At 35.9% G+C, this 22572-nt stretch overlaps 1 protein-coding gene and 1 pseudogene across 5 annotated transcripts in view; one reads left to right on the top strand and one right to left on the bottom strand.

Moving 5' to 3' along the window:
- The window catches only part of FRMD5 (FERM domain containing 5), a 336834-nt gene that overhangs the window by 112381 nt on the left and 201881 nt on the right, over positions 1-22572 (top strand). The window contains exon 2 of one of the 5 annotated variants that reach the window (XM_063652194.1): positions 15659-15779. The exons of the other annotated variants lie outside the window; for them this stretch is intronic. The gene's annotated coding sequence lies outside the window, so the exon portion shown is untranslated. The remainder of the gene's footprint in view (positions 1-15658; positions 15780-22572) is intronic. 5 annotated transcript variants of the gene reach the window in all.
- LOC134738293 (glyceraldehyde-3-phosphate dehydrogenase-like) overlaps positions 1-22572 on the bottom strand; it is a 134227-nt pseudogene that overhangs the window by 110659 nt on the left and 996 nt on the right.

The following is a 22572-nucleotide window of genomic DNA, read 5'->3' as shown; positions in this document are numbered from 1 at the left end:
CTCTCTAAACACTCAGCCTAGCATAAAAACTAGCACATGGTAGATGTTCACGAAATGTTGAATAATGAATGACTCCTTGAGTAAGTCTGGGACAGAATTCTCAGACAGTGTGACTCACCATACAGGAATTACTTCAGCTAGAGTAGTTTCACTTCAACTCAGTGTAACTATTGGGCTTTCAATTTTGATTTTATTTGCATTCCCCAAAAAGTTTGAACATTGCTGGGCTGGAACACCAAATTTTATTCCTAAATGCAATTTACTCCTTCTTCAATGCCTGGGATGATGATGATGATGATGATGATGATGATAGTAGCTGATATTTACTGAGCACTTTCTATGCTTCAGACACTATTCTAAGCATTTAAAATAAATGAATAAATAAATATGTGTATGTATATCTCATTTAATCCTTACAACAATTTTGGGATGGGTTCTATTATTATTCTCATGTTTCAGGTAAGGACACTGAGGAAAAGTAACTTGCACAGGTTCAGGCAGGTAGTATGTGGTGGAGCCAAAGTTCAATATTGCACCAAAACCGATACTTTAAACTGCTGCACTAGAATGTGCCATAATGTTTTGGTTCATATATTTCAAAGGAACCTGCCTTGACTACTTTCTCCTCTGAATTCATTGCCTATGTTGACTGCATTACTCTCAAGTTTGTATATTATTACGTGTTATATTGTAGTGCTTTTTGTGAGTCCTACTTACTCTATTTTAAAACTTGGGTGGGCGCGGTTGCTCATGCCTGTAATTCCAACACTTAGGGAGGCTGCGGTGGGGTGGATTACCTGAAGCCATGAGTTTGAGGTCAGCCTGGCCAACATGCTGAAACCCCATTTCTACTAAAAAATACAAAAGTTAGCCAGGTGTGTTACCACACACCTGTAATCCCAGCTACTTGGAAGGCTGAGGCATGAGAATCGCTTGAACCTGGGAGACGAAGGTTGCGGTGAGCCAAGATTGCGCCACTGCACTCTAGCCTGGGTGATAGAATGAACAAACAAAAAAACACTGGTAAGGGCAGAGACTACCTCTTTATCTGTTTCTAACAGATAAAGCCATTGTTGTCCTGTGTTGCCCTTTGTATTATCAAGACCATGAATGATGATGATTTTTACAGTGAACGGAAATCCTCTCCATAGTACTGCTTTATTTTAAGGTCAGTATCCCTTTTATAATACAGATGTTTCATAAAAGCCATGATTATTGCTTTTTAATGACAGACTAATCTTTGTCCCTCACCCCTATCAGTCCTACCCTTTAAATATCTCCGTCCATGGAAGTACTCTATCAATAGGCCAATATTCACCTTTTAAAAATTGTGGTAAATACACATAATATAAAATTTACCAATGTAACTATTTTTAGTGTATCATTCAGTGGCATTAAGTACATTTACAATGTTATGTAACCTCATCACTCACTAGTTCCAGAATACTTTCATCACCCCAAAAGGAAACCCACTTAGCAGTCACTCCTATTTCTCTCCTACCTGCAGCCTCTGGCAACCACTAATCTGCTTTCTGTCTCTGTAGATTTGCCTATTCTGAATGCTTTACATAAATAGAATTATCTAATATGTGGCCTTTGGCATCTTTCGCTTAACATACTGCATTTTCAAGGTTCATCCGTGTTGTATCAAGTATTAATACTTTATTCCTTTTTACAACTGAATAATATTTCATTGCATGAATATACCACATTTTGTTTATCCATTCATCTGTTGATGGATGTTTGGGTTGTTTCCATCTTTTGGGTGTTATGAATAGAGCTGCTATAACCATTCATATGTAAGTATTCGAACACCTGCTTTTAATTCTTTTGAGTAGCTTCCTAGAAGTGGAATTGCTATGTCATATGGTAGTTCTATGTTTAGCTTATTGAGGAAACTCTAATATCCCTTGTATAATTTTATAGATATTGTGTAACACATATGGATATTATTGCTTGTATCATTATTAAACGCCTCTCTTTCTTTCATTCCTGGAGTCTTCAGGCCCTCTTGGTTCTACCTTTTAAAATTATCTCCTGAATATGACAGGAGATAATTAAAAAGCTTCCATTTCCATTCAAACCATCAGACTGTTAGTATATTTTACCTAACCAGTTGCTAACTGACTTGGGCAAATTATTTAATGTCTTCAAGTCTCCATTTCATTATTGATAAGATAGAGGATAATGTATATATGGGGTTGTCATAATTGAGATAATATGTATAAAGCTCTTAGCCTTCTGATGGCATAATAGGGCTCGATAAATGTTTGTGATTATTAATAATCTTTTAACCTGTCTCTCTTCCTCAGGTTTGGTTACCTCAAAATTCATTAGCCATACTGCTGGTAGGGTAATTTTTCTAAAATGCAAAATTAACCATTGCTTCCCTATTTTATATTTTCTTACAACTCTCTATGCCTATAAGATAATGCCCAGACTTTTTAGCTTGATTTGAGATACCCCTCTTTGGCTTCTCTTGCCCTATGTGGCTCCTTATCAAGACCAGTGTCTACATCCTAACCACCCACAGGGCTGCCATAGTATCAGGTCATTTGCTTTCTCTTCTGTTTTCTTACTTAATTTTTCTACTTTGACCTCTGAGTCATTTCCTTATCTTCTTGAAAACTTAGCCATGTATTTAAAAAAAATGTTTGCTATATTTTATTCTGAAGTTTCTTTGAGTTTTGTTGGCGGAGGCTTTTTAGGTTATCTGGTCTACCCTATTGACAGAAATAAGTCTTTTTTATATTTCTTGTCTAATCTCCTGTCTTTCCACTTTGCTTCTCAAATAGGACTTAGGGCTAGAAGTGGGTTCAATGTATCTTTATATTCCTAGGCTCTAGAACATAGTGCTTATATAATATCTATCTAATGAATATTCTCCAAACCACATTGTTTATTTGGAATACCTGTTCACCTTTTAAAATTCACAACAAACTGATTGTTGCAATTGCCAAATAAGAATCTATAGAAATGACAGCTGCTGAGTGAAGTTTGTACGTAGGGGAACATTTCCTGGTAGCCATATTAGATTTCCATAGGTAAATCTCTTGGTGCTCAGATCACAGTCATTTATGTGTAATGATATCTGGATGTGGTTTATACCACATCCCCAGATTGCTTCCCCAGATTGTATATCAAAGTCACGATCTTTTGGCAGAATTATAATTGCCCATGGGGAATGGTGGCCTCTGAGTTTCATAGCTCAGGGATGTATTGTTGGAGCTGCTGTCAGTTTTTCACTAGAGATATAACAATTGAAGTGTCTTACATTTCTATAGTTCTTTTTAAAAAACAAATTTGAGATATAACACGTACCATTTAAAGTGTACAATTTAAATTTAAAGTGTACAATTCAATGGAATAAAAGCTAAAGGATTATTAGCCTGGAGAAGAGAGAAAACTTATAAGAATGTGACAGCTTCCTCCAGTATTAGAAGGTCTATCATGTGGATCATATAGAAAAAAGGTTTAAGTCTGTGCTGTGTTGCCCCAGAGGTAAGAACCAGGAAGTTGCAAGGAGATAGATTTATATCAACATTTATATCTGAATTCATATCAGAAGAATTTCTGACAGTTGGCATTAGTTGAAAATAAAGTGGGCTGCCTCGAGAGTTCATAAAACTCTCCATCAATAATAGTATCCAAACAGGAGCAAGATGACTGGTAGTGGGGAATTCTGTAATGGTGATTCAGGCATCCCGTGGGTTGTATTAGGTGATTTCTGTGGTCTCTTTCTACCATGAGAGATTGATTCTTTGAAGGCTAGAGAAAACAAAGGGAGAAGAAGTTTACAGCTTGCAAAACAGGGGGTATGTGTAATGTAAAGATAGGTGTGTTATCATCTTCTTGAAATTTGGTAGTCAAAACATAAAATTTGAGATTAGCCGCCTCATTTTATAGGCGGGACATTCAGATACAGAGGTTATTAAATGTTGCCCAAGGTCAAATAGCCAGTCAGTGGCAGAGTTGGAACTAGATTCCCTATTGTTTTAAGACAAATAATGGGATTATTCTTTTTAATAATTAAGATAAAAATAATTTACTGGATGGAAAAACTGACAGGTCCAAGACTAGGTTATGACCACATCCTTAATGTATTATTAATGAAAGGTAGGTATGTTCAGGATACCTTTCAAACCTTTTGAGGATAAGATCAAACAGTATGAATGACAAGCTTTACTATAAAACTTACCCTGGTGCTGCTGACAGAAAGAAGATATTGAACTGAATGAACCACTGATTTAACACACAATGGCTTTTGAACTGTGTGTGTCTTTATGTTTTTTCTCTGTTTGCTTTTATCATTGTTTTTCAATGTTTTATTATTTCCGTAGTTTGATCCCATGTATCCTGTTTTATTCCAAGTCCACTTTTATCTCAGCGTCTTGAATGTTTAACACAAACAACAAATGCATTAAACAGCAAGGCATTGTAACTTCTAACATCAATAACAGTAAAAGCAGTAAGACATTCAAGAACAATGAAATAAAAGCAGTGGGGAAAAAAATCCTGGGTTCAGTTGAAGCTCGGCTAGGAGTATATCAGCCAGTAGTGAAGCTTGAGCAGGATCACTGAGGTTAGAAACAATTGTGCCAGACTATGAATGGACAGCAATTCTGTCCTCCAAATTTAAACACATAGCATTAAAATATTACAATTAGTAACTATGCAAGACTGGCATGAGAAAATGAAATCTAATCCTGATCCTTGTTTTAAATATTTTAAGAGGAGTTTGTCAAATAAATTTTCTTGCTTTAGTGGATGCATTTGGAAGAAATGGGACCATATAGATTTGCCCTGTGAGGTTACATGTCTTCGTCTTCTTCCTAGCATACCAAAGAGAGTAGGATATTTGCATATTTCCAGTTCTCTTTCCACTTTTTAAAAATCACATGAAATATCCTGTGATATTTATATATGACCACTGAGGTCCAAAGGTAAAAGAAGGGCATTTTAATCTGTCTTTTAAGGCATATAATCAGAAAGTGTTTGAGAAGCTTGTCATGAATTATGAGCACTTTTAGTGAATCACTTACAGAGTATTTTCAGCACAAAATCCTGTGAAATTTAGGTTCATAATTGCATCACACTCCTTTGGTACCATTGTTGGAGTCAGAATTCACTTGGGAAAACACTGACTTAATTGGCAAACTTTATCTCTTCTTCCTTCAGTACACCAGCAAAGTGCTTATCATAATAGGAATTATGCTTGTTCCAAGGAGAAGCTATCCTTGTGAATTAGCCAATTAGCTAGTGTTTCATATCTTATCTTTCATTCCCAAGCCTATGATTTTTTTCCTTTAAGTACCAACACTTATTTGTGAGCTTGCAAATTGAAATGTATGTATTCCTTTGCTTGACATCTCATCACTGTGTAATATGACCTTCGGCTATGCTTTTAGGAAATGATTATGTATGTCTGAGTTAAAAAAATATCTTCAGACTGTTTGTGGAAACTGATTTTTTAAAACAAATTTTAAAGGAACTTCCTGTCTCATAGAATTTCTTGGCATATAAAACAAGGGAGTCTTCAATAGAAATGAAAGAATACTGAATGCGATTTGTACAAAACAGCATATTTGGCTGTCAATTATGGACAGAATCACCAGAAATCAAACACCTGGTCTCTCCAGGGAGGAGGACTGATTGTCACATAGCAAGAATACTGGCTGACCTAGCATAGTTCAATATATGGGGTGGAGAGTATCTCACCACCAGAAAAGTCATTTGAGAATACATTTAAAAATATATTAGTTTGGTTTTGCCAGTGCAGACTTATTCTCGATTAGCAGATAGAGTGTTTTTGAAGGAGATTTGCTGCAACCTTTAAACTCAACTTTTCCCCTTTGTGTTCCGGTATGAGCTAGTGGCGTATGGGGACCCTTACTTTTGTTTTGTAGAGTTAATGTGAGCAAGAAAGAATTTGTGTGAAATTTTGAACAGTCATAAGAATTTTGATATTTATAAAAATAAAAAAAATTCAATTTATTTTTTAAAATAAATTGTTCTACTGTCTCCAAAGTACCAAGAAAATGAAAGAATTTTTGGGAAAAGCAGGTTTCAGAATAATTTCACAGCCAATTGCCATTTCTTGGATCATGAAAGGCCTTAGGATATTGGTGTTGACGTTTTGGATTCACTTTTCTTCTTCATTGTCCTCTGAGGCTGTCTATATGTAGCAGATGGACCAGATTGTGGCAAGCTGACCTGTTAATTTTCACTATTTCCATTATTAGAAACTTTCACTGGTTATGTCGCAATTTACATTAGCCACAAAAATGGCCAAAATGGATAGATTTTTAAATTACCTTGTGAGCTATTCATTTATGGCCCCAAAACACAGACAAAATGTCAGTTCAGAATTTTATTTGAGGATTATATAAATCAGTTTGAACAATAATTTTAAATACATGTTAATAATTCTTTTTATTAATCCTCTGAGTTCCAAAGCACAGAGAAAGAATCCCATAGGATCTCAGTAAACGTGAAATATAAGTAAACGACTGGACCATAGTTCATTTTTGTGTGTGAAAGAATATAACTTGTGTCTTCCTGGTGTTTATTATTTCTGGCTTGTTACTGGATTCCACCTAAAAGTTTCTGTTTCCTGAAATAGTTGATCCCAGATCTCTTTGTGAATCACAATGCTGATTTGCTTTTCTTTCTGTATATATAACAGAGAACTTTGTGGTAACACATAGACTTTCCCAAGTTCATAGTTGAGGATTTTAAGCAGTCAGTAAATACAGAAAATTAAATTAGAGAAAATCCAGAACAAGCTGTTCAAAACTAATCAGTAGGAAATTATGTAAACTTAATTAACTAGGGCATCAAGGGAAGGGCTATGGAGTGTAATGACATTTTTTTAGAAATGAGGCAAAGCAGCCAAACTAAAATAGGGTTAGTTGAAGTGTTCCCAAAAGGGAAGGAGGGAATATCCTTCCTGCATAAGGAGCCTTGCTTGACCTCCTGCCTTATTTTTGGCTGTGAATCTATGCCATGATCCTCATTGGGGTAGGTATACAAGGAGAGTATGGTGCCAAATGAACCAAAAAAAAAAATAGATCTCATTTGTATTATTTATTGAATGTTTCTCATATAGTAAAATGGAGACTGAAATATAGGCATTATGGCCTAGCCACAAACCTCTGACCTTCCATTTGCAAATGAACCAAAATGATTAGCCAAGATTTAGAGGAAATTCATAAATTTCACATCTAGGTAGACCAGCTGGAGAAAGACTTGAGGGTTCTCTGTCTAGGACTCAATTCAGTTCAATTTTTAAAAAATTTATTGAACACCTACCTGTTCTGTAAAAAATGATGTGCTAATGCTGCATGGAACAAATAGCTGAGTGAGGCATTTCATTGCCTTTTAAGAGTGTATAATCTATTATGGAGAAAGAGACAAGTAAACAAACAATAAGCATACCAGGAAGTGGTACAAAATAATACTCCTATGTATGAAGACTCCTAAACGTCTTTTCCTAGTCTCATTTTCTCTTGTAAGCCCCAGATCTGAGTAGTCAACTGCCTTTTGGACCTCTCCCATCAACTTTTGAGTAGAGAAATGTAAACTTTCCATTTCTGATTACTTCAAAGGTAGATTTAGAAATGTAGATACACATACAAAAATGGAGTGTTTTCTCAAAGCTATCATTTATTTGGGTTGCAAATGTAGAATTCAGGTGTTTTAGGCACACATGAGAACTGATAATTGTTATATATACATAATCCCATATACCTACAAACCCTTTATGACAAGGACAGATTGTAAAACACAGTACTGTCAAATTTTGGAAGACAAAGAATGCATATATGAACTCTTAATTTAAAATTGGGTTTGGAAATTCAAACAAAATTAACTAAAGGAGATAAAAAGTTTTATTTTGTTATTCCTTTATAGCCTCAGTCACATGCTTTACATTTTTTTAGTTGTGGTAAAAAATATATATAACATAAGCATTTTCACCATTTTTAGGTATAAAGTACAGTGGCATTAACAACATTCACATTGTTGTGCTAACATCACTGCCATTCATCCCCAGCACTTTTAAATCTTCCCAGACTAAAACTCTGTATCCATTAAATAGTGGCTCCCCATTCTATTTTCTGTATCTCTGAATTTATTCTAGATACCTCATATAAGTGTAATCATACAATATTTGTCCTTTTGTGTCTGGCTTATTCCACCAAGAATAGTGTTGTCAAGGTCCATCCATCTTATAGCATGAGTTAGAATTGCCTTCCTTTTTAAGACTGAATAATATTCCGTTTCCTTTCAAGGCTGAGCAATATTCCATTTTGTGTATATACCACATTTTGTTTATCCATCCATCCCACTATTTGCCTATTGTGAATAATACTGCTATGAACATGGGTGTACAAATATCCATTGAAGTCCCTGCTTTCAGTTCTTTTGGGTATATACCCAGAAGTGCAATTGCTGGATCATATGGTTATAGTTATCATATGGGTATACTTACCCAGATGGGCTTTGTTTTATTGTTTAAGAGACAAGTTCAATGTTGCCCAGGGTGGCCTTGAACTCCTTGGCTCCAATGGACCATCTTGCTTCAGCCTTCCACTTAGTTGGGACTACAGGCCAGGTAGGCCAGCACCCAGCTCAGTTGCTGGATCATATGATAATTTTATGTTTACTTTTTTGAGGAGCCACTATACTATTTTCCACAGTGGCTGCACCATTTTACATTCCCACGAGGAAAGTGCAGGCATTCTAATTTCTCCATATCCTTGACAACATTTGTTACTTTGTTTTGGGTTTTTTTTTTTTTATAATAGTCATCCAAATAGGTGTGAAGTGGTATCTCATTGTAATTTTGATTTGCATTTTCCTAGTGGATTAGTGATTTTGAATATCTTTTCATGTGCTTATTGGCCATCTGTTTATCTTTGATGGAGAAATATCTATTCAAGTCCTTTACCTATTTTTTAATTGGGATGTTTTTTGTTATTGGGTTATAGGAGTTCTCTATATATCTGAATATCAATTGCTTATTAGATATGTGATTTGCAAATATTTTCTCCCATTCTGTGGATTGCCTTTTACTCTGTTGATTATGTCCTTTGGCACACTTTGATAGTGCCCTTTGTTAATTTTGATGAAGTCCAATTTATCTGTTTTTGCTTTGGTGGTCTAAGAAATTTCCAAATCTAATGGCATGAAATTTTTTCCCTATGTTTTCTTCTAAGAGTTTTATAGTTTGGGCTCCTATATGTAGATCTTTGATGCACTTTGAATTAATTTTTGTACATTGTGTAACATAAGGATCCAAGTTTATTCTTTTGCATGTGGATATCCCAAAGCCATTTGTTGAAAAGACTTCCTTTAACCATTAAATGGTCTTGGCATTCTTGTTGAAAAATAATTTGGCCATTGGCTTATTTCACAAAGCATAATGTTTTATTTCTGGGCTCTATTTTATTCCTTTGGTCTATATGTCTGTTCTTATGCAGTACAGTACACACTATTTTGATTATGGTAGCTTCGTAGTAAGTTTTGAAATCAGGAAATGTGAGACATCAATTTGCTCTTTTATAAGATTGTTTTGACTCTGGGATTCTTGAGATTCTATGTGAATTATAGGACAGTAACATACTTTTACTTGTGGTCTTTGAAGTATTTTATAGGAAGTCCTCTATGACATTTTTATATAAAAACTCCTTTGAAGTAATCCTGTCTAGTTTATCTAAATTTAGGATAAATGGGAGGGTCTGATAATTTAAGCCAGTATAGGGCTACATGGTATTATTTAAACGCTTAGGGGGAGTAAAAGATTACAGGATAAAGGATTTGAAAAGATATTTTCTTTGCAGAGAAAAAGGAGGAAACCACATTTGAAAAAACAGTTATCATGCCTTTTGAATTTTTTAAAAGTTTGATTGGAAAGCATTCAGCTATTCAGCATTTGCCTTTAGCAAAGGTTTTAGATTGACTCCCCTCCCACCCATTCTCAATAATCTTATTTTTTGCTTTGTAAATGAATAAGCTTCGAGGATTTTATTCTGCAATGTATAAGATATGTATGTAATATAGACATAAAAATATACATAGTTTAACCACTTTAACAAGCTGTAAAAATCCAAATCTTCATGGGCTACCTTTTGTTATTTAAGGATGTATAAATCATTATAGCTTTTAGATAAGTCCTTCTCATCTTCATGAGCTTCATGTAATCTAGCACAGTTACTTTCTGTAGCAGATGTTTGATAATTGTTTTTTATTGAAATTTTAATAGGAATTTTATGTCTGTTTTTTCCTGTTCAATAATAGGTAGTATTTGAAGGAACTTTTCTGGCTTAGTTACTTCATACATCCAGTCACTTCGTTTCCTCCCCTATCTGTTTGAAGGAAAGGTGCTTACTAAATTTGTTAGTGATCACATTTTTTTGAATTTTCTAGACTCACTCATTTTTATTAAAAGGTAAAAAGTTAGTATTTTCCCATCAATATTTGTATTTATTTGAATTATCAAATTTCTTTTGCTTTGAACTTAAGCATGCTGCAGTCATTGTTGTCTTCTTTTTTAATTTTGCAGTTATTTATAATTTCTTTTTGTAATCTCTTACAGTTTTGATTTAGTTTTTTGATAATGCAATTGAATATATTCTGCCTGTATTTAAGAACATTTTAAATAAGTGCCCATTTCTTTGTAATGATTTTTCTCAGAAACACAAATCCTCAAGCTACTCTAGTAATATTCCTACTCCAGAGTAGTACACCATAGCTCTTGAGAAGAAAAGGAAAAATAATAGTTTCTGTGTGTTTTAAGTGGAAAGTAGTTTCTTTGATTTACATGAACATTAAGCCATGATAGGTAATGACAGTTTATTCCTAAAATGTATTCAGTTACCCACTGACATGGATATGTCATAACCTGCTATCCTTGACTTATAGATCTCCCCAGGGAAAATGTTCCAAGAGAGTGAGCAAAAGAAATGTTTTCTGGGGAAAGTATCAAGGCGAGAGTGTTGTTATTTCAGACATCACAACATTTCCCTATAGCAGTCTATATCCAAGAATAAATCTGTGCTAGCCAAGCAGATGAATCTGGCATTTCTGAGAATACATGTGATGGTTGAATTGAGATTTTTGGTAACAACTCTGGGTTACTCTAAGATACCCATTTCTGGACATCTCAGACTGAGAGATGACTATAAGAGGTATCATTTTAAGTCTGGAGACCAGAAAGCCTCTATACTTGTTCATAGAACTTTTCATTTATCTGAGTGTTTTCCTCTGCTTGTCGAGACTTGTGCTTTCATGAGCTCCTGCTCCCATATCAGGGGAGTGAATAATTGAATTTGGATAGTTTTTTGGTTTTTGAGTTGGAACACTCCTTTTCCTATGGAACGTCTATAGAAAAAATGAGTCAAACAGAGAACATGCAGGGGAGGCAACTCTGAATGCTTCCATGGCTACATACATATCTGTTTTCTTTGATTTGCTAAACCCTAAGTTAAAAGGAAAGTACTGTCTAAAATAGGGAGAAATTCCCTATATTTATACCATCATCTGAGTATTTACAATGGAGTGTTTTGTATTATCAATGTCAAAAGGTTGAGATAGGACTCACTTAAATTAAGAGGGGAAACTCTTTTTAATGATGGAAATAGGGGCTTAATAAACTAACATCTCCTTAACTCCTTTAATATTTGTAATAAACTATGACTGTTCAAGAGTTGAGCAGTCTCTTGTTTGAAGAAATTTATTCATTTTCCTTCAAAATTGGCACCACTTTAGAATTTCCAGTTGAGATCTATTTGGCTAAGACCTCATTTCCCATTCAATTCATTAAAATTGTTGATGTTCAAGCCAGGGAGAGGATATTTTCTGGGTCTACTTATGATGGCTCTGTATCAAACCAGCCATGTTTAGAAACCCTCCAAGGCCTATGTGATTTTTTAAAAAGAAATTTATTATGTGGAATGAAGAAGCAAACATGTTCTATTTTATACTATTCAGAGCCAAGTAATCAGCCATTTCTCTCAGGAGTCACTTGTGCTAAGAGCTGGCCTGGACAGGGAAAGGCACTGTAATGGCTGCTCATCACCCAGAGCTGCCCAAGCATTAGCTTCACCTTATAGCTCAGAGGGACCCCAATGGTCTTTTCCTTAGTGCTTAGGATATTAGTACTAGACCTCTGAAATGCAGACCTAAGAAATGCCTGGTGATGGCACTAAAGCTGACATCACTACGAAAAGCAGGGAGGAGGTATTGCACCCCTCGTGAGGAAGTTTAAAAGTTTCTTATAGCAACTAACTTCCCCATTAACAAATAAATAGACTTTCCATAGCAGCTAGAAGGTACCTCATCCCCTTTATTGAACTGTGGCCATGGACTCCTCAGTGGTATCCCGGTATCTTTCACCCTAAGACCTAGTGAAAAACCTGGTACAGGAAAAAGTATACAGTAAACATTAGATGAAAGAATAGGCAGGAGAATCACTTGAACCCGGGGGGTGGGGTGCGGAGGTTGCAGTGAGCTGAGATGGTGCCACTGCACTCCAGCCTGGGCGACAGAGCAAGACTCCGTCTCAAGAAAAAAAAAAAAAAAAAATTCAGCTCTGTGATTTCCATTTTTTCTCCTGCCAAAGATCATGTTAATTATTTCTGTTTCTCATGGCCTCCATATTTTGAAATATTTATTATTCTGCATTGATTAAATAATAATTCATTTGTTTCCTAATTTTACTGACCAAAGCCAACCAGGACTTCTGGTCGATATGAGAAAATTACGGTTGGTTAGTACCATAATTTCAGCTCAGGAAAAAAAAAAAAAAGATATTTTATTTGTGTAACAAATAAGCTTTTTGAAATAAAAATAACTTCGAGGCCCAATTATTACTTTTGGGGGGCTTCTATGATTCTGAACATGCAGACTAAAAATCAATAATATTGTCTAAACTACTCATTTTATAGATAAACATGATAATGCTTAAGGAGTTAGGTAGAAATGGCTTACCTGCAAAGCCAAACTAATTGATTCCCAGTTCCCAGTTCGGAGTCTAATTAGTATGGATATATAGGATAGGGCTTGGAGAGGGTATTCTAGAATGAGGCCTTAAGTTCCTGGCTCCTTTTTAAGAATAGATGGTGTCGGATTATTGTTAACATAAATTTGGACAGAATTTATGGATAGAATCCCATTTAACAAATACTGTATTATATCTAGTTATATATAATGTCATTACATATCCCCGTGATCTAACTCACAGTTCATACCAATGTTTTATTGTTGTAAGCTGCAAAATTCTATTAGATTTAAAAAATTTCATATGAATAGGTGTTGTAGAGGACTTGTTTTTGTCTGGGAAGGATGTGGGAACACCCTCCTTATGGCCCCAGGAGAGGGAATGGCTTGAGAGTGCATGTTATTAACTTGAGATCAGGACTAGGCATCCATTAGAGAGTGACCCTTGTGGGCAGTGGGATCAGCCTTTGTGAGGCCTATAAAGAAAACCAAGGATGAAACTATGCAGTCAGGGCAAGGTCAAGGATTTGAAGTGGATCAAGATTCCTATGTCCATGATGTTTTGCATTTCTGCTATTATTGACATGTCAGAATATAATAGGTAGTCAATATAATTTGATTGTTCCAAAAAAAAATTAATTACAAGTCCTTATCCATTTAGCAGGCAGTCTTCAAATTAATATATTAATCCATTTGCTACAGCATTTATGGACAATAATTATATGCAAACACCTCCATCATTATAAATATTAGTAATAAACTTTAAGGTGTTTGGGCTGAATATTAAGTTTGCTCTTATACCCGTATGTTTTTGTGTGCAGAGTGTCTGGAAGGGTCAAGAAAAGGAATTTGAAACTCTGGAACAGGCAAATATACAGGAAATCATGCAATAGGGAGAGGAATACGTAAGATTTACCTGAAATATGGACTTTTACTATTTTTTGTCTTAAAATTTTTAGTTTTGTTTCTTTAGAGACAGTTTTGCTTTGTTACCCAGGCTGGAGTGCAGTGGCATGACCAATAGCTCACTCTGACCTTTAACTCCCAGGCTCTGGCAACCCTCCTGCCTCAGCCTCCCAAGTAGCAGGAACTTCCAGTGTGTGCCACCATGCCCGACTATTAGAAACACTTTTTTTAAATTGAGATGGGGTCTTACTATGTTGCCCAGGTTGGTCTTGAACTCCTGACCTCGAGAAATTCTCTCACCTTGGCTTCCCAAAGTGCTGGCATTATAGGTGTGAGCCACTGTGTCCAGCCTTGATCTTTTATTTTATTCAGGTATAAAACATAGATAATGAAAAACACAGTTGTTGTTTTTTTTTGCTAGCGCAAATTTGGGACAATTTTATCTTTGAAAGGGATAATATTTGCCATCTAGAATCATAATCCAATTAGTTGAATGAGTTTCTTTCAATCTGAACACAGTCTTCATATGAATATTAGTATGACATAAAGGAGTACAGCATGGTATGTTCTGGTGTCCTACAAAAGCAAAAACATCCAGAACTTTCCACTGGAAGGCTTTATAACGGAGGTAAGCAGTAACAGTTCTAAAGCGTTTTAAAGCTGGTTAAATTGTCTGTAACAGCAAATTTTTATAATAATCTTTTTTTTCCACCTTGAGAGGGCAAGGTCGTCTAGCTGTGTTTCAAAATCTCTTACTGTATTAACAAGGGAGAATCATTTACTGTTATAACAAGTAGCAAAAAGGTACAAACATTTATATGGTAGTGTGGAGTGGGTTCTTTTCTATCAGGCAGTCCCAACACACTGAGAGGCATACCCTGTTCCTTATTTTGACTGTTGTATGTCATACTTAGAACTGTTAAGTTTTAGAATCTTTAAAAAAGAACTTACGAGGTCATTAGGTCTAAAGCATGTTTTGTCTGTTTGTACAATCAGAACGCTTAAGAAGATTTTTAAAGTTTTAAGAACTCAGCTGGGTGCGGTGGCTCACACCTGTAATCCCAGCACTTTGGGAGGCCAAGGTGGGTGGATCACCTGAGGTCAAGAGTTCGAGACCAGCCTGGCCAACATGGTGAAACCCCGTCTCTACTAAAAATACAAAAATTAGCCAGGCATAGTGATGGGCTCCTGTAATCCCAGCTATTCAAGAGGCTGAGGCAGGAGAATCACTTGAACCCAGGAGGCAGAGGTTGCAGTGAGCCAAGATTGCACCACTCCACTTCAGCCTGGGTGACAGAGCAAGATTCCGTCTCAGCATCAATAGTAAGGAAACATTTTTTGTATACAAGCACTTGTGTATATAGTGGAATATTAAACGGTTTTAAAAATATCTTAATTATCAAGAATATAGTCAATGTACTTTGACTAATGCAATGAATAACACAAGAGTCCAATGTAGCTTCATAGGCTGAAATGATGGAACAGATGGAAAAGAGTACATTAACCATAAATAAACATAAAATCATGAACTTAGATTCCAAAAATCAACTCTGGACCCATGATAGAGAACACAGCATGTTATGGGAAGAGACCCCAAGTTTATAATTAGCTGTAAGCTCACCATAAAGCAAGGTGGTAAAATGTTAGTCCCAAATGCTTAAACTAAATTGTATTAAGTAGGGAGGAGAGAGTTTTATAGTACACTTGACTATTGTTGCCAGAACTTTAGTTTGTTTTGTTTTGTTTTGTTTAGACAGGGTCTTGCTTTGTCACCCAGGCTGGAGTGCGGTGGCACGATCATGGCTCACTGCATCCTTGACCTCCTGGGATCCGATGATCTTCCTCCTCAGCCTCCCTGAGTGCTGGGATTACAGGTGTGAGAACTTTAGTTTTGTGTTGTATTCTGGGCATCAAATTTTAAGAAAGATGCTAACTAGCTAGGGTGTAGTCAGAGGAAGGCACCAAGTGGATGTGGGGACTGAAAACTGACCTGGGAGGATGGATCAGAATAACTGGGCAAAGACATAAGTAAAAGTACAGCTCTTGCTTCTAGGGGAAGAAAGCCTGAGAGTTTATTTGATCTGAAATCCTGACTTTCAAGTTGAGGAAACAGGCTCAGAGAGATGTGTCTTGGGTCACATGATGAGAGAGGAGCAGACTACAGACTAGTTTCCAAACATGCCAGGCAATGGGATAGCAGGTGCCGAACATGTAATATGCTGTGCAGAAGAGGGGCCAGACCTTTTTTGGCAGCTTAAAAAGGCAGAACCAAGACTAACGTTTGAAAGTTACAGAGATGATTTGGGACAAAAATCGAAGGAACAACTTTCTAGCTATTGTAGCTGCCTAACATTGGAATGGATTGCCTTGAAAAGCAATGAATTACCTATCGCTAGCTATGTTCAGGTAAAAGTTGGATAGGATGTTAGGAATGTTGTTGAGTGATTCCTTTCGTGCAGGAAAGGTTGGACTACATAAGTTAATTATTATAGCCCCTTTTGATTATTAATAATAGCAAACATTTATTGAGCTTATGGAGCTACCATGTCAAGTGTGGCGTATATATCATCTCTTTGATTCTTATAATGGTCACACAGTATTGGTGAGGTGAGATTCAAATCCGGAGGTAGTTTTGCTAACTTATGTGCTATAGCTGCAGATCTCTAATTCACATAACTATTAGTAACTCCATTCTTTTGTAATCTGTTCTTTAAGCTTTTGTTCAAGCATTATTTGTTCAAGCATTCTGGAACAGAAGCAGACTCTCAATGAGAGGGCCTAGCTTGCATTAGGGGATCTGCTTTTTTTTTTCTTCTTATTTTTATTTTAGAAATAAGGTTTTGGTCTGTCACCCAGGCTAGCCTTGAACTCCTAGACTCAAGCAGTCTTCCCACCTTGGCCTCCTAAAGAGCTAGGATTACAAGCATGAGCCACTGCACCCAGCCCTGGTTTCCTATGGGTTTCAGGTATCATTAATTTACCCTTTGAGGCACTTATGCCATCACAGTCCCTTGAGAATAAATCCTCTGGAAATGGTTAGCCATTTGTAGTTCCTAAGCCATTTCAATAATGGTAGAAGTAATATTAAATTACCATTTGTCATTAAGAGACCTTGTGTTCCCAAATCTCCTTACTTTGTATACATTTTAAAAATTTCCTTAGTAGTTACTATAATCCTCATATTAGGAATATGAAAACTGCATATCAGATTTTGATTTGTCTTGCCTCCCCCTTAACCTGAGCTATTTTTAAAAAATTAAACTTTTTGAGATAATTGTAGATTTACATGCAGTTGTAAGAAATAATACAAAGAGGAGAGCCTATGTATCTTTTACCCAGTTTTTCCCTGTGGTAACATCTTGCAAAACTGCAGCACAATATCATAGTCAAGATACTGACATTGATGCAGTCAGGATATAGAACATTTCCGTCACCACGAGGATCCCTCCTATTGCCCTTTTATAGATACCTCTCACCCTCCCATCCTTGACACTTGGCAACCACTAATCCTTTCCCCATTTCTATAATTTAGTCATCTCAAGAATGTCATATAAATTGAATCATACCATTTATAACCTTTTGGGATTTTTTTTCACTCCACATAATTTCCTGAAGATTAGTGTAGGTTGTTGAGTGTATCAACAGTTTGTTTCTTTTTATTGCTGAGTAGTAGTCCATGGTATAACAGTTTGTTTAACCTTTACCTGTTAAAGTACATCTGGATTGCTTCCAGTTTTCAGCTATTATGAATAAAGCTGTTATGAACATTTGTGTAAAGGTTTTTGTGTGAGCATAAGTTTTCATTTCTTTGGGATAAATGCATAGGAATGTAATGCTAGGTTATATGGTAGTTTCATGTTTAGATTTATAAGAAACTGCCAAACTGTTTCCCAGAGTGGCTGTACCATTTTACATTCCCACTGACAATGTGTGAATAATTCAGTTTCTTTGCATCCTTGCCAGCATTTGGTGTTGTCACTATTTTTTATTGTAGCCAACCTGATAGGTGTGTAGTGATATTTCATGGTTTTAAGTTGCCTTTCCCTAATGCTAATGTTATTGAACATCTTTTCATGTACTTATTTGCCATCTGTATATCCTCTTTGGTAAAATGTCTGTGTATGTCTTTTGCCTATTTTCTAATTGGATTGTTTGTGTTTTTATTATTGGGTTTTGAAAGAGCCTGGGCTTTATAGATATCAATTTCAGCAATGTGCTGTTCATTCCTTGACTCTGCCTTCCTGCCTTCCCAATACCTTATTCACAGTAACCCTCACATCTGACTTCTATGATGTATTGTAGCCTGAGAAAATCATGATTCCATTCTGAACAGATCTAGAACAAAATACAGGTCATCTAAACTTGCTAGCAATCTTTTCAACAGAAGATTCGCATGTCATAAAATTCACCTGTTTAAAGTATACAAATCAGTGGGTTTTAGTATTCATAAAGTTGTACAAACATCACCAGTATGTAATTTCAGAACATTTTTATCACTGCAAAAAAGGAATCTCATACCCATTAGCAGTCACTCTGCACTCTCCCATTTTCCCATTCCCTCAGCCCCTGGAAACCACTAATCTGCTTTCTTTCTCTATCAAATTGCCTATTCTGGACATTTCATATAAACGGAATTCTGCACTAAGTGGCCTTTTGTGTCTGGCTTCTTTCACTTAGCATAATGTTTTAAAGATTCATCCATACTGTAGCATGTATTAATATTAGTACTTCATTTTTATGTCAAATAATATTCCATTATATGGATATCCCACATTTTGTTTACTCATTCGTCAAGTGATAGACATTTAAGTTGCTTCCACTTTTTGGCTATCATGTATAGTGCTGCTATGAACATTTGTGCGCGATTTTTTGTGTGGCTATATGTTTTCATTTCTCTTGGGTATATAGGAATGAAATTAATTGCTGGGTTATATGGTAACTCTATATTTAACTGTTTGAGAAACTGCCAAACTGTTTCCCAAAATGGCTGAACCATTTTATATTACCACCAGCAATATGTGAGAGTTCCAGTTTCTTTGCACCCTTAGCAACACTTGTTATTTTTTATTATGTCCATTTGTGTTTTTTACTATGACCATCCTGGTAGGTAAGGAATAGTTCACTGTGGTTTTGATTTGCATTTCTTTAATGATAAATGATGTTGAGCATCTTTACATGTGCTTATTGGCCATTTGTATTTACTTGAAGAAATATCTGTTTCAATTTTTGCCTATTTTTAAATTGCATTATTTGGTTTTTCATTGCTGAGTTTTAAGAGTTCTTTGTGTATTCTGGGTGCCAGATGATTATCAGATATCAAATTTGCAAATATTTTCTCTCATTTTGTGGGTTGTGTTTTCACTTTTTTGGTAGTGTCTGCTATGGTCTGAATGTTGATATTTCCCTCAAATTTATATATTGGAAATAATCCCCAATGCTATAGTATTAAGAGTTGGGGCCTTTAGGGGGTGATTAGGTCATGAGGGCTCCACCATCATGAATGGGATTAGTATGCTTATAAAAGAGGCTCAAGGGGCTTGTCTCTGCCCTCCACCCTCTGAGGATGCAGCAACACGGCATGATCCATGAGGAACAGGCCCTCACCAGACATCAAATCTGCTGGTGCCTTGATCTTAGACTTCTAGCTTCCAGAACTGTAAGCAATAAATTATACTGTTTATAAACTACTCAGTCTGTGGTATTTTGTTATAGCAGCCTAACACTGATTAAGTCAGTGCCCTTTGAAGCACAAAAGTCTTTACATTTTGAATATGACCATTTTAACTATTTTTAATTTGGTTGCATTTACTTCGGTCTAAGCAATATTTTAACCAGTACTTTTTTGCTCATGATTATATCCCTCTCAATGTCTTTTCTAAGTACACCTAATTCATGGCACATACCCAGTCTCTCCCCAGTTCTCCATGCAAATGAGCTTGGCTCCTATTCTCTGAGAAAGTTGAGATTATTTGCCATAAATTCTTCAACTTCCTCTGTCTCAACTTAATAAGTTTCCATGTATTTTAACTCTTTTCCCTTTTATACTCTCTCTCTTTTGAAGTACAGGAATTTTCCTTTTCAAAATGAATGCCTCCACTTGGTCCATTCCATCCCTCTTCTTCTTGGACTTTAATTCAGTGATTGATCTTTTTCTCCCCACTAGCATCAATAATATTTTGTTCTCTACTAATCTTTGTTTTCTGCCTTCATACAGTCTCAGGTCTTTGTTGACCCTTTAAGGAAAAGAACCGAGGGGGAGCTTTGCCCAATTTTATTTTTCTTTTAAGCTACCAACCTCTTTGACTCCTTCCCTTTACTTTTAATCTTGAAAGAGCACTTTCACTTCGTCTAAAATATTGTAGTAACCCTCTCAGTGGCCTCCAACTCCAAAGTCTCCCCTTGGACTCCTCTTACACACTTTCCATCAGATGAATCTTCCCAAAGTAAAGTTCTTATCACCTAACTCTCCTGCCTAAAAACTTTGATGACTCATTTAATATCGAGTTATCTATAGGACTTCCCAGCCTAATATTCAAAGCCCTTCATAACATGTTCTCTGAACTCTGATAGATCTGAACAACTCATTTTTCCCTGAACACCCCCTTGCCACTAGTGTCCTGCGTAATGCCTGTTCCTCAGAATGCCTGTCTTCCTTCAGTTCTTCCTATGGAAATTCTGTGTAAAATTTAAATACCTTGAAGTCGCTGTTGATCATCTCTTCCCCTTCCACCAGAGGGCACTCTCCAATCTTTGAATCCCTATCACATCGTAAACGACTATGTGTCCCTTACTATTTGACCTCGTATTATAGCTTTTGAAAGTAGATTGTGAATTCTGTGAAGGCAGAGACTTACCTATCTGTGGACCTCTCCAGCAGCCATCCAGAGCTGGTAGAGCTTGTAGGTATTTCTTGAATTGATTTATTGAATTGAGTATTTCTTGAATTATTTTGATTTAAATTGAAAACAAGAACCTGGACACCTACATCTGTGGAGAAAAATCTTGAAAAGATAAAGCAGAAGACATGGGGTAGACAGTAGGAGGTGAAACTGAGAAGGTAATTTATGCTTTAGCTTTACAGCAAATCAGAGCACCTGGAGTTCAAAACCTCATTTTTCTGAATGTCAGTTTTGTTTTTGAAAAACAATCAGTGCGTAGCATATTTACTCTTTAATCTCAAAACATTAAGAGTAAAAAAAAAAAAAAAAGTGGAACTGGTTGAGTAAAATGATATAAAGTCACCTTATCTGACAAACTGTATCATCTGTTTTGAATGAAGGCCCTAGAATTGTTTTGAAGGATGTCGTGTTCATCTCCCAATTATGGAGATAAAAAGTAATGAGTTGCAGGAACTTTGTAAACTCTAAAGCACTGCATATAAGTTGACTTTTAAAGTTAAAAATATTTCTTACAAAATGTAGGTCAGTCTATATGCTTATTGTCTACTGTTAGCTGGTTGGTAGGTGGTTAGCAGTCTCTCGGCTGGCTCTTTAAGGATGAGTGGGTCATGAAATCAATATCATGACCAAAATCAATAATTCTCCAGGATAAACCCAGTCCCAAACTTTTATATTAAACAGTTTAAGTCAACGTGTGTACTAGATTGTACTCAACCTCCATCATATGCGTAGTGTTATTAACTCTGTTGGGTATTCAAATGACACTAAATCGATTAAATATCTACCTGTTTGAGTTGGGTGACTTAAAGTGATTTTGTTGTATTAACTTTCAGGTCTTAATAGGAAAATGATACTCTTCATTATTTTATCCTTCCTTTTGGGCTCTTTGAATTGATTTCTAAATTGTAAGTTCTTGAAAGCTGAGAAACTGTGCCATATATTTTTGTAAACCCTAGTCCTACCAGGACCTCTTTAGCATTATAATTATTCAGTAGTACCAATAGTGATAAACCTTAATATTTATTGAGTGCTTACTAAGGTATAGACACTATACTAAGTACTGTATATTCATTATTTCGTTTAATTCTCATAGCAACTTTGTGAGTTATTTCAAAGGAAGAAATGAGACTTAAATAATTTGCCCAAGGTCACACATTGCATAGGTGGCTGAGCCAAGATTGGAACCCAGGTGGTCTGACTCCAGAGCCTGTGCTCTTAACCGTTACACCATCTTCTTTAATAAATGTCTATTCTCAGTGATGCTAATTAGAACCAAGCTGTGTGCATGGCATATGTGCAGTGACATCCTGTCTATGTTTTTATTGTGTAATATACCCAGGATACTGTGAGCCTACAGCTGGTGTCCATTAATGATAATGGTGTGGGAATTCAAAAATAATTTCCAGAGCATCTTGAGTACAAGACATTACATAATTTTCATTTTTCAGTGATCTTTAAATTCTGGGGCTTAAAAGGGACTTGTTATTTGGTTACCCAAAATAGTTTTCTTCTTTTTCTGAAAGTTGGATTTGAAATGGAGGTAATATAAGACTACAATGTGCTTTCTGATATTATTTCAGTAGGATTTTTTCACTTTTATTTTTTCTAAGCTTCTCTAAAGGGGGAGGTAGAGGCAACGTGGTTTTTTTGTTGTTGTTTTTTGTTTGTTTGTTTGTTTTTTGTTCTGAGACAGAGTTCGCTCTTGTCACCCAGGCTGGAGTGCAATGGCGAGATCTCGGCTCACCACACCCTCCGCATCCCGAGTTCA

This window comes from Pongo pygmaeus, chromosome 16, assembly GCF_028885625.2.
Source record: "Pongo pygmaeus isolate AG05252 chromosome 16, NHGRI_mPonPyg2-v2.0_pri, whole genome shotgun sequence".
In the NCBI taxonomy this organism is placed as follows: domain Eukaryota; kingdom Metazoa; phylum Chordata; class Mammalia; order Primates; family Hominidae; genus Pongo; species Pongo pygmaeus.
The sequence above is the reverse complement of the archived record's forward strand: the minus strand, read 5'-3'. Positions and strand labels throughout refer to the sequence as shown.